This window comes from Pseudophryne corroboree, chromosome 1 (genome assembly GCF_028390025.1).
Source record: "Pseudophryne corroboree isolate aPseCor3 chromosome 1, aPseCor3.hap2, whole genome shotgun sequence".
Taxonomy (NCBI): Eukaryota; Metazoa; Chordata; class Amphibia; order Anura; family Myobatrachidae; genus Pseudophryne; species Pseudophryne corroboree.
Genome location: NC_086444.1, coordinates 340328796 through 340342568, shown reverse-complemented (window position 1 = coordinate 340342568; position 13773 = coordinate 340328796). Strand labels below are relative to the sequence as shown.

The 13773-nt window shown below is 41.7% G+C and overlaps 1 long non-coding RNA gene across 1 annotated transcript in view; it reads left to right on the top strand.

The window, feature by feature from the left end:
• The window catches only part of LOC135069170 (uncharacterized), a 51229-nt gene extending 49974 nt beyond the window's left edge, over nucleotides 1-1255 (top strand). Inside the window, exon 3 of the long non-coding RNA XR_010255364.1 lies at nucleotides 813-1255. This is a non-coding gene — a long non-coding RNA (uncharacterized LOC135069170). The remainder of the gene's footprint in view (nucleotides 1-812) is intronic.
• Nucleotides 1256-13773: the final 12518 nt, after the last annotated feature.

The window sequence follows — 13773 nt, the reverse complement described above, 5'->3', positions numbered from 1 at the left end:
ACTGTGGCTGTGCCAGTGGTCGGCTGACGCGGAATCCAGAAAAAGTGTAGAGTCCCTACCCTATACAGGTCAGGCTCCATTTCTTCCCTCAGCAGCACCTGCTCCGAAGAAATCTTTCTCTTCAGCTGCAATGCAGTCCTTTCGGCCTAACAAGCCTAGAAAGGCCAGGACATCCAATACCTTCTTTAGGGGAGGTCGGGTTAAGTCCAAGAAACCTGCCGTTGCAGGTTCCCAGGAACAAAAGCCTACTTTGGGTACACCAAAGTCCTCTGCATGACGGTGGACTGCATGCCCCGGTGGTGGGGCCAGTTGGAGCGAGACTCAGACACTTCAGCCATGTCTGGGTATCATCCGGCCTGGATCCCTGGGTGATAGATATTGTGTCTCAGGGATACAGGCTGGAATTTCAAAGTCTCCCTCCTCATCGCTTTTTCAAGTCAGGCTTACCAACTCTGTTGTGTAAATGCAAAATTGCTTTCTAACATATTTAAAATGCCCGCTCTAATATATACTGCGGACGCCAGGCGCATCTTATTACCATATACGATAAAAGTGCGCTGTATGTCGCAAAACACTACATCCCTTAAGCTCCAAAGCTCATTGATGTATATATTTGATATTAAAAGGATATGTCTACAATATATCACATGTACAGTATATATATAGTTACATGGTTACAATTTATACAGTAAGCAGTTATTACAATCTAAATCAAAATACAGCCACAGCCAGCAAATACATCACCATATCTTTCTCATATAAAGTCTCCCCTCCATATCTCTCTCTCTCTCTCTCTCTGTAAAATCATGCAGGCACCGGACAGACAGCATCTCCATCATCATCTGGGACAAACAGGAAAAGAAGCAGCCGGCTCTGTGTGTGTGATCACCTATATACTATGTATTTTGGGGGAGTGCACACATCTAGTCTAGGGGAGGGAACGTTCTCATTCATGATGAGTCACTGATCGGTTCATATGCAAACAAGGTTCAGCCTTGATGGACAAATTACAGGAGATAGCCACTGGTCAGGCATGCTGTCTTCCAGGAAATCCATTGTTCTAATAAGAGTGACTTTAGCTTTCATACATTTAATCATATCTACTTGTTGCAGTGAGCTACAACTTAATAACAGGCATCAAGTTGATATACACATTAATCTGGTTGCTTTAATACCAAATACGACATGTCTATCTTGTTTCGTTCCAATAATACACATACATGATGTTACTCCATTAAATACATTTAAAACATTATGATGTCTGGCGCTTGATATGTTATAATTATGTGCTGTGTGAAATATGTGTCGAATCTATCTCTGTGGCATGTCTGTATAAATGCATATGTTACCATATATTGTGGTGCTCGCTGCGCGTATTTGCAAGCTTAGTGACTCATATGTGTGGAGTCTGTATGTTCTCTCTATGTAATATTTTTTACTTCAACAGTCCACCCTATGGCAGTAAACAATAACTGCCATCAAATATTAACATAAGAAAAAATATTTCAGACAATAATCAGTGATCTAGACACGTATGTATTAATTTCGCAAATCAGACATTTGACTATATTTGGGGAAGACAGGGAGGAGGACGAGACATCCTCTATATGCACTCGGCGGTCACGGAACCACTGGTTGGGTGTGGGACAACATTCAACCTATAGCGTATGCTGGGACAGTGCTTTGGCCTATAATGTCTGATTTGGACAAATATTTCACACATACGTGTACCTACGTCTTTGTACACTGATATTCGGTTCCGATTGAGGTTCTGCTGGGTAGATGAAGAAGACACAAACAAATCGTGAAAGTGACGTATAAAATTTTCATGATTTACATATTACTATCATTTTCTGAACATTGTTTCCATTTCTGGAACGTATTCTAGGTCTGTTTAATCATTGAACAAGGGTTATAAGTAGTGTCCTTCCTAAATAACATAAACCTTCAGAGTTCGGGGAGAGCCACTCATAAACCTTTCTTTCACACATATTAATGAGCTCTTTATCTGCTATGTGTGAATAGCCATTGTCTGATTGTTCCTGATTACCTCCCAATTTCCTGAAATTGGTGAGATTTAAACATACCAAGGATTTATCTATGGTACTGGTGGATCTTAAGGCTAGGGGGTCTAGTTATATTATACTCTTTGTCCACCAGTCCCCTCCCCCTTCCCAGAGGCGGATTAAGGCTTTGGGGTGCCCGGGGCATTTAAGACAGGGGGGCCCTAAAGTCTTCCCCACAAATTAATCATACACCCGTGCGAACACACATAATAATCGAATCACTGTGTCATGTCTCTGGGAATGAAGTGGGATAGAGGTCAGAAAGAGAATGGAGACTGGACAGAGGATGGGGTGGTGGAGGCAGTGCCGTTTCTATGGGTGGACGAGCCGTGCAGCCGTGCTGCTATTACCTGCTCCTCCTCCTCCCGCCCACAGAACTCCGCTCAGCGGGCGAAGTTTCACAAAATAGTTGCGTTGTGACATCACGATGCAACCACTTCATTTCACGAAACTCTGCCCAGCGCATGGAGTACCATGGGCAGGAGGAGGGGGAGCAGGTAATAGCAGTACTGGCGCCAATGAGCATTACACACCCCTGGCAACAAGCATGACTCCCAGACCATGAAACCGCTGGCAACGAGTATGACACCGTGAGCATAAAAATTCCTGGCAACGAGCATGACACCCAGCGCAAGAAATCCCTGGCAACGAGCATTACACACCCCTTGCAATGAGTTACACCACTGGCAACGAGCGTGAAAACCCTGGCAACAAGTATGGAACTCAGAACATGAAACCCCTAGGTAACAAACAGGTAACTGTACTCTGATGAAGGAATTAAAGTTTCTGAAATGTTATATATGTGTACGTACGTATGTATATTATACATACACATATATATAACGTTTCAGAAACTTTAGTATCAAATGTAATTAATTTCAAAAACTTTTATATATAAATATATATATATATATATATATATATAAAATTAGCCTGTGGTTGAGGCAGCACTCCTTAATTTAAGCGATTACTTGCCTGGCGCCCTCCTAGGTACCTCCAATATAGCATGAGAATGGGCGGCACTCAGAAATAATATCAAGCGACCTATACCTTCTTGTCGCTTGATATTATTTTTGAGTGCCGCCCGTTCTCATTATATATATATATATATATATATATATATATATATATATACACGCAATATGTGCGGAACCCCGGCACTCAGATGTTTCATGGGGCATGGGTGCATTTATGCGAATGCCGGGGTTCCACGCTTGTTGCATGCATATATACATATATATATATATATATACACACACATATATATATACACACACACACACACTTACATACATATATATATATACATACATATATATATATATACACATACATATATATATATATATGTGTATGTGTATATATATATATATATATATATATATATATATATATATTCCCATGGGGTTAGGCACTCCTGGACTACAAACTCTTCACAGCCGTTTTCTTACATATATAATGGATAACTACACTGGCTTACTCTTTCAGGTTGAGGTGACTGCAGCATGCTGCTCCTCAACAGACAAATGCCGGCTCGATGAGTGCTCAGCCTCAGCTGCCCGCCATCTCCTCTCTCTCCCCCTCCAGCCGGCTCCTCCCTGCCAGCCTATTCCTCCGCAGGTGAGAAAACTGTCTAAGTCTAACTTTGAACCGAACACTGTGAATTCCTCTATTAAGACGTTTAGTCGAATGTTAGAAACAGCTAAGGATGAGTGTCATGACAAGGCCTATCCCAACTTGCCTAAAGCTGAATATGAAGCACTAAAGAACTTGGGCAAGAGGGAAGACATTGTCATCAGAAATGCAGATAAGGGGGGAGGCATAGTGGTATTAGATATAGAAAGTTATAAGATCGAATGTACCAGGCTTTTATCAGACACTAATACATATGGTATATTATCTGCTGACCCTACCAATGTTTTTAAACATGAATTGGAAGAACTACTAATTAATGCGGTAAAGTCCAACATCATTTCAGAAGGTATTAAGAAAGCCCTGTTGATAGAATATCCGATTGTGCCTATATTTTATATTATTCCTAAATTACACAAGGATATGGTTAATCCTCCTGGCAGGCCTATTATATCAGCCAGGGGTTCCTTGTGTGAAGCCATCTCCCGGTATTGTGATTATTTTTTACAACCGTGTATACAAAACACACCTACACATCTCAAAGATACCTCAGCATTATTACGTAAACTTGAGGAGATGGGTCAATTGAGACAGGAGGTGGTGTTGGCATCTATTGATGTCACGAGTTTGTACACCTGTATACCACATGGGGCGGGAGTGGCTGCAGTCAGACACCTGATTACAAATAACCCTTTGTATACAGGCCCAGATATTGATTTTTTTCTATCTCTCCTAGAGTTTTCTCTTTCTCATAATTATTTTTTGTATGATAAAAAGTTTTATATACAACGCACTGGCTGTGCCATGGGGTCGGCTGTAGCCCCGGCATTTGCTAATTCGTTTATGTGGGAAATTGAACGAGAGATCTTTTTACAAGACATCCATGTATCTACACAGCTGCAACTATATCAGAGATACATAGATGACGTGTTAATATTCTGGTTGGGACAAGAATCTGATCTTATTTCTCTGGTAGAACAGCATAACAACACAGACAGTCCGATTAAATTCACAATGGAGACTCATAAGACACAGATTCATTTTCTGGACATACTAGTAAAAATTAAAGATGGTAATATTAGTACTAGTATGTTTACGAAACACACTGATAGAAACAACTTGCTTAAATTTGACAGCTTCCATCCAAGATCCACAGTCAAAGGCCTCCCTTTTTCACAATTTATTCGTGTATGTCGTATTAATAATCAGGAACTAACCAGAGATGCTCAGTTAGACGAAATGCAGAATACATTTTTACAGAGAGGTTATCCGTTGAAAGAGCTTAGGATGGCACGGGATAAAGCAGTAAAAATAACAAGGCAACAACTACTTAAACCGCATAAACAAAAATCACTAAAAGGGCGATTCCCATGGGTTACAGAATATAATACTAGTAGCTCATATATAGCTAAAAAGGCACGTCAGTTGTGGCCAATAGTAGCTACTGACAAGGATTTGGGAGAAATATATCAGACAAAACTTCTGTCTAGTTATTCGAAGAAACGTAGTGTCAGAGACTTTGTGGTCAAGACTGATATTTCAGGCTTTTCTACAGGTACTGATACTAGGAGTTTTTTGAAACGCAGAAATGGCTGCTACAGATGTAGTGGATGCACTACCTGTAGCTACTTAACTCCAGGGAATTCATTCCAGCATCCTCATACAGGGAGGAAATATAACATCAATTATTCTCTCACATGTAGTTCACGATTCGTAATTTATTTATTAACATGTCCATGTGGACTGGTATATGTCGGCAAGACGGACTGTGAATTTAAGACCAGGATGGCACAACACCGGTATGCCATACGAGAGGCATTAAAAACTGGCAATAGTGAACAACCGGTTGCCCGCCATTTTGTCCAAGCAAGGCACAGTATGGCGACTTTGCGCTATAAAATCATAGATCATGTTCCCAAAAATCTCAGGGGTGGTAACCGGTCTAAAAAACTTCTCCAGATTGAGGCCAAATGGATATTTGAGTTAGATACTCAATATCCGAAGGCCCTAAACGAGTCTTTAAATCTAAGATGTTTTTTATAGAAGATTTCAGTATGTTTATTAATTGCATTAAGATGTATAACAAGTTTTATTCTGTTGGAACAGTTGAATATGGCAGCTGTTTGTTACATTAATTCTGTGTTTTATATTTTGTTCACCATGTCTTACATTAAGTTACAATGTGATTGATTTTGTTACATTGGTAACATTGAACACCAGATGTTTCACTAGAGTTGTTTATGGTTGCTATGGTTACTCTCCACAGCCCCAGCACGTTAGCCGGACGGACCGGAGCCTGTATCACTTCCGGGGGTGTAGTGAATACAGGACCGGAAACCGGGCAGCGTGACAGGGAGCAGCAGGGAGGACTCTGTTACACACCAGGTATTTAAGCACTTTATTTGATGTAAGCATTTATCCTGACGAAGGGGCTGCGACCCCGATACGTAGATCGATTATGCTACAATAAAAGCACCGTTTTTCTTCACTTTAACTAAGTCTCCCAGTGCCGTTTTCATGGAGGATTTATATATACACACACACATATATATATACACACACACATACATACATACATACATATATATATATATATATATATATACACACACACACATATATATATATATATATATATATATATACACATACATACATATATATATATATATATATAGAAATCCAATTCAGCCGGCACTCACGAATAAAAAGTAATTGCCCCGGTGTCCAGTTCACAAATAGTCCATAGATATCCAAAATAAACGGCACTCAGGGACTGTCATATATGCAAAGACATGTATTGAAGTCAGATCAAACGTAAACGTTTTCGGGGACACAGCCCCTTCGTCAGGATCAAAAGACAATAACAGTTAAAACAGACACAAACACACATTTAAATACCTTATTGTAACTCACCTGTCCACGTCCGCTCATCAGAGCCGCAGGCGCCGGCAAACAACAGTGACGTGCTTCCTGTGAAGGCAGGAACCGTTAACATGGAGACCGCTGGCTTGCGTTCCGCATGACCGGACTTCCTGTTCTTGACACCAGCCTGTCCTGCGCATGCTCCAACACCCGGGATCTGCGAGAAGAGGGGCAGAGAGAGACAAAAAATAACAGACACTGTGGATGATAACATAAACTATTAATAACAACGAACAGACTATTACTAACAACAAACTAACTCACATAAACCACAAAATAGCCATATATGAGAACATTCACATAGAACATTTACATAATGAATGATAATAAAGACAGAAGGGTTAAAGAGCCATACTCAATTCTCAAAGATTATAGGGTGTTCCAATTAATTTTCTCATTAAGCCCCATTGGGTAAATAGTACCCAATCGCATAATCCACTGGGATTCTTTAATTAACAGATTTTTAGATCTGTTCCCCCCGCGTAATGATGCTGGAACATGATCAATGATAAAATATTTTAAAGAGGACAGGGGGTGGCCCATTTCCCTAAAATGCTTAGCAACAGGTTGATCAATAAATCTTCCCTCGAGAGTGAGACGAATGGCGGAACGATGTGCCGCCATACGTTCGCTAAATTTACGGATAGTTTGACCAACGTAGTACAACCCACATGGGCAAACTGTCACGTAAACCACGAATGCAGTACTGCAAGTGAGTACATATCTGATCTCATATGTCTTGTCTCTGTGAGGATGCTTAAAGGACTTACAAGCAAGTAAGTGGGTGCACGTTGCACAGTTAACACACCTATAGCATCCGGGCTTTTTGGTATACACATTATGAGGCCTAGAAACCCCATAGCCTGTGATTTCTGTATGTACAAGACGATCACGGAGATTACTGCCCCTCCTGAATGTAGCCATGGGTCTAGTGTTCCTGAAAACGGGTAGATCAGGATCAGATTTCACCATGGGCCACAATGCTTGTGTGGCTCTTCTAATAATGGGACTGGCTACTGTATAGTCGGATACCATTGGCAGCACCTCCTGTATAGCTTTATGTCGCGGATGTAATAAATCTGTGCGTGACATGCCAAGTACTCTAGTTTTCTGTTCAAGAAGGACTTTCCTATCATAGCCCCTTTCCAGGAATTTAACTATGAGGTTATCAATGTAACCCTCTGTTTTACCTAAATCACTTGTAATTCTGGCAATCCTCATCATCTGAGATAATGGGAGGCCCCGTTTTAAAGATTCAGGGTGATGGCTGGAGGCTTGCAATAGGGTATTTCTGTCTGTGATTTTGTGGTGCACTTCTGGTTCAAATTTGCAGTTGTTAAGCAAAATCCTAACATCTAAAAAGACAGCTTCAGTGGGACTGTAAGAATACGTCAACCGGATTGGAGATTGTGCATCATTAATGACAGCCAACATATTTTCTAAATTCTCTACACCTCCTGTCCATAACATGAACATGTCATCAATGTATCTGGTGTACCATAATACATTGTGACAAATGTTGGGATCCTCAAGGAATGTGACATCTTCAAAACTAAACATAAAAACATTAGCATATGAGGGGGCCACAGGAGACCCCATGGCACACCCCCGCAGCTGTAGATAAAAATTACCTTCAAACAAAAAATAGTTTCGTCGTAATGTCAATTCCAAGAGGGTCAAAAAAAGATCATGATTAAACTCTTTAGCATCAAGAAAATAATTGAGAAACTGACGCATGGCCCCCAGACCCCCCTCATGGGGTATGGAGGTGTACAAGCTAGAGACATCCATACACACCATCAATGTTCCTGGAGCTACTCCATCAAATTTCGAGAGCTCTAACAGAAACGATGTCGTATCCTTGAGAAACGACTGTTTTTTGGACAATAATGGTTGTAAAATACAATCCAATAATTGAGCCACTGGTTGATACAGTGACTCACGTGCTGAAAGGATCGGGCGACCTGGTGGGTGCGCCCTGTCCTTATGCACTTTAGGCAGGGTATAAAGGACGGGGATCTTAGGGTGTTGTACCACCAATTTGTTGTAAACCTTAGTAGAAATCAACCGGTCATCACATGCTTTTTTAAGGATGCTGTTTAATTCTGATTGGTATTGCTCAGTAGGATCTTTGGGTAATTTTAAATAAACCTGTTTGTCAGATAATTGTGACATAATTTCTGCTCGGTAGTCACCAATGTCCTGTATGACGATGGCCCCGCCCTTATCGGCTGGCCTGATACCGATGTCGTCATATTGGGCTAGATCTTGTAGTGCCAAAGTCTCCTCTCTCTTTAGGTTATGCCGAATGGCTCCAGGTGCTGCTGTGTATCTCGAAACAGCACCATCAAGTAACCGTCCAAACGTTTTTAGTGACGCATTGTTGGAGACTGGGTCATATTTGGAGCTAGAAGATAACTTTAGAAAAGGGTCCAATATGGTGGTCACCGAGGGTTCCTGTTGGTGTTGATAATGTTCTTTTAACCGTAAATTCCTAAAGATCCTATGAGCATCTCTCTTCCAATTGAATTCGTTGTGTTTATTGGTGGGCACAAAACTCAGACCTTTATTTAACACTTGTATTTCAAGAGGTTTCAACTGTCGTTGAGACAGATTGAAGATTAAGTCTTCTTGGATTCTTGGTTTTTTCTTCCCCCTCTTGTTTTGGCCCCCCCTGCGGGTGGGAGGATGGCTTGAGGATCCATACCGTTCCTGGGTCCCCTGCCTAAAGGGACACTCGCTGGACGAGAAGTGTCATCAGACTCAGAGACAATGAAGTCGCTGTCACTATTTGATGTCTGATAATCTTTTCGGGCGCCAGGGTTACGTTTTTGCCACGGGCGTCTCCTGAACGTATTTCTGCGACCTTGATTCCCATTGTCTCCTCCTGATAACCACTTGTATACATGATTGTCATCATAGTCACCATCAACTGTACGTTTCTTTTGTTTTTTAAATTTGAATAAATTCTTTTTATATTCATTGTGCTGTAGCTCCAGCTTATTCAGCCAATCCTGGCTGGATTCACCCACTAAGGTATGTAAATGATCTTTCTCAAAATTGGCAATTTTCTGTTTAGTGATAAGTAGTTCTCTATTGGATTCCTCTATGACGGACACCATTAAATCAAATGAACACTTGTTCAAAATGGCGATCCACTTGGCAACAAACTCAGGGTTATTGCGGCCGATCGTAGGCACATTGTGTACCCTGAAGCCTCTAGGAATTTTATGCTCGCGGTAATACTCCGATAATGAAATCCCATGCAGGAGATAATCGGTCTCGCTGCGTTTCAGCTTCAGCAACTGTTGGTACAGGTCCTCTGAGTTGACTACCGGATCACTAGTAGTCATTTCATCATTAAATAAAATGGTCTCAATTTGCGCTGCAGTGTAACTAAAGGTTGTCCCTTGTGGTGGTGCCGATATAATGCAGCACCCAAATGTTTCAGTGGTCGGTGCAGGTGCCTCCATCCTGCTTGAACAGAAGGCGTGCAGAAATGCCGTATGACAATAGCAAATAATCCCACGTACACTGCAGTTACTGTCCCATACAAATCATAGAGGTTACCAAATAATGGGTATACTGGCATGTACCCAAAATAAATGATTTTAAAAATTGCAATGTCCAAGAACCAGAGTCTGGGTAAAGAAATGTAGAAAGAAACAAGGTGCCATGCAACTGGTGCAAACTCGCACATAAAATAGAAATCCAATTCAGCCGGCACTCACGAATAAAAAGTAATTGCCCCGGTGTCCAGTTCACAAATAGTCCATAGATATCCAAAATAAACGGCACTCAGGGACTGTCATATATGCAAAGACATGTATTGAAGTCAGATCAAACGTAAACGGAATTGACATTACGACGAAACTATTTTTTGTTTGATGGTAATTTTTATCTACAGCTGCGGGGGGGTGCCATGGGGTCTCCTGTGGCCCCCTCATATGCTAATGTTTTTATGTTTAGTTTTGAAGATGTCACATTCCTTGAGGATCCCAACATTTGTAATAATGTATTATGGTACACCAGATACATTGATGACATGTTCATGTTATGGACAGGAGGTGTAGAGAATTTAGAAAATATGTTGGCTGTCATTAATGATGCACAATCTCCAATCTGGTTGACGTATTCTTACAGTCCCACTGAAGCTGTCTTTTTAGATGTTAGGATTTTGCTTAACAACTGCAAATTTGAGACAGAAGTGCACCACAAAACCACAGACAGAAATACCCTATTGCAAGCCTCCAGCCATCACCCTGAATCTTTAAAACGGGGCCTCCCATTATCTCAGATGATGAGGATTGCCAGAATTACAAGTGATTTAGGTAAAACAGAGGGTTACATTGATAACCTCATAGTTAAATTCCTGGAAAGGGGCTATGATAGGAAAGTCCTTCTTGAACAGAAAACTAGAGTACTTGGCATGTCACGCACAGATTTATTACATCCGCGACATAAAGCTATACAGGAGGTGCTGCCAATGGTATCCGACTATACAGTAGCCAGTCCCATTATTAGAAGAGCCACACAAGCATTGTGGCCCATGGTGAAATCTGATCCTGATCTACCCGTTTTCAGGAACACTAGACCCATGGCTGCATTCAGGAGGGGCAGTAATCTCCGTGATCGTCTTGTACATACAGACATCACTGGCTATGGGGTTTCTAGGCCTCATAATGTGTATACCAAAAAGCCCGGATGCTATAGGTGTGTTAACTGTGCAACGTGCACCCACTTACTTGCTTGTAAGTCCTTTAAGCATCCTCACAGAGACAAGACATATGAGATCAGATATGTACTCACTTGCAGAACTGCATTCGTGGTTTACGTGATAGTTTGCCCATGTGGGTTGTACTACGTTGGTCAAACTATCCGTAAATTTAGCGAACGTATGGCGGCACATCGTTCCGCCATTCGTCTCACTCTCGAGGGGAGATTTATTGATCAACCTGTTGCTAAGCATTTTAGGGAAATGGGCCACCCCCTGTCCTCTTTGAAATATTTTATCATTGATCATGTTCCAGCATCATTACGCGGGGGGAACAGATCTAAAAATCTGTTAATTAAAGAATCCCAATGGATTATGCGATTGGGTACTATTTACCCAATGGGGCTTAATGAGAAAATTAATTGGAACACCCTATAATCTTTGAGAATTGAGTATGGCTCTTTAACCCTTCTGTCTTTATTATCATTCATTATGTAAATGTTCTATGTGAATGTTCTCATATATGGCTATTTTGTGGTTTATGTGAGTTAGTTTGTTGTTAGTAATAGTCTGTTTGTTGTTATTAATAGTTTATGTTATCATCCACAGTGTCTGTTATTTTTTGTCTCTCTCTGCCCCTCTTCTCGCAGATCCCGGGTGTTGGAGCATGCGCAGGACAGGCTGGTGTCAAGAACAGGAAGTCCAGTCATGCGGAACGCAAGCCAGCGGTCTCCATGGTAACGGTTCCTGCCTTCACAGGAAGCACGTCACTGTTGTTTGCCGGCGCCTGCGGCTCTGATGAGCGGACGTGGACAGGTGAGTTACAATAAGGTATTTAAATGTGTGTTTGTGTCTGTTTTAACTGTTATTGTCTTTTGATCCTGACGAAGGGGCTGTGTCCCCGAAAACGTTTACGTTTGATCTGACTTCAATACATGTCTTTGCATATATGACAGTCCCTGAGTGCCGTTTATTTTGGATATCTATATATATATATATATATATATATATATATGTGTATGTATATATATATATATATATATATATATATATTCCCATTGGGTTAGGCACTCCTGGACTACAAACTCTTCACAGCCGTTTTCTTACATATATAATTGATAACTACACTGGCTTACTCTTTCAGGTTGAGGTGACTGCAGCATGCTGCTCCTCAACAGACAAATGCCGGCTCGATGAGTGCTCAGCCTCAGCTGCCCGCCATCTCCTCTCTCTCCCCCTCCAGCCGGCTCCTCCCTGCCAGCCGCGCGGCCAGTCAGTTACACTGAGCCAGCGGAGGCTTTCAATCTGGGCGGTCGCCGGAAGCACATTGCAGGTGCGGCGCTGTCAGTGCGACGGCTGCTTGTGCCTGCTGTTGCTGCGCTGCAGATCAGTGTTTAAGAACCGATCTGTGGTGGGCGGCGGGGGGCCCTTTTAGTTGGGGGGGCCCGGGTTACTTAACCCCTGTGACCCCCCCTTAATCCAGCTCTGCCCCTTCCGTGTAATTCAAGTACCTCAGCTAACTCTAAAAAAAATATGGCACTAATCCTGCATCTTTTCGTCTTAGAGGTACCCATGAGCACATCCAACATTCTGTTTGGTTTAAGACCTTACCCACTAGTGAGTGGTAATCGCTCAAGGGATGTCTGTCACCTTATTGCTAGACTGACATCTCTGGATGCTCTTATCTTCAAATATGGGGTCACAATAACTACAAAATACAGTATTCCTCAGACAATAGCCTATCACGTTACCTCCGAACTCCGTAACTACTAGACCTTTGATTTTTCTCTGGCTTTAACAAACTGATCGGCTAATCCTGGGATCCTATAAGGAAATCACTGCTTCCTCCAGAACCAGTTCCAGTCCCACACTCGACTCTTCATGAAAAACCTCGCAAAAATAGAATGACCTGAAATAAAATGTTTGTCAGCGGGAAAGAGAGAAAAGAGAAATAGAACAAAACAACTCTTGTTCATAGCAAATCAATTACAACGACTGGTCTTTCTGTAATACTTTAGTACGCTCAGGTAGTGTTCAACAGTGCCGCCTCTCAGTCTTCACGGAACAGAGTCTCTGGTGATACTTTTGCAATCTCACTCCATTTACGAGTTCCTTCCGGACTACCGACTTTCCTGCAATGGGAATCGTGGACCCAAGTCTCTCTCTCGGCTACTTTCACTGGGATAGTGCTGTCAACAAAACTTGGTATGGTCCTTCCCACCTGTCTATTAGGCAACCTGAGTGTAAGAACAATCACACAGTCTCTTGGTTCACAATCAAGACAGTTAGTATTTGGCATACCAGGAATCAACAGTTTCAAGTTCGTTTGTCAAGTTCTCAAATGCTGGCTCATCTCAATAAGGTACTGTACTGTCACCTCATTGGTGTATTTCTGATCATTGTGCGGATCAATCATGACATGAGGTTGTCTTCCAA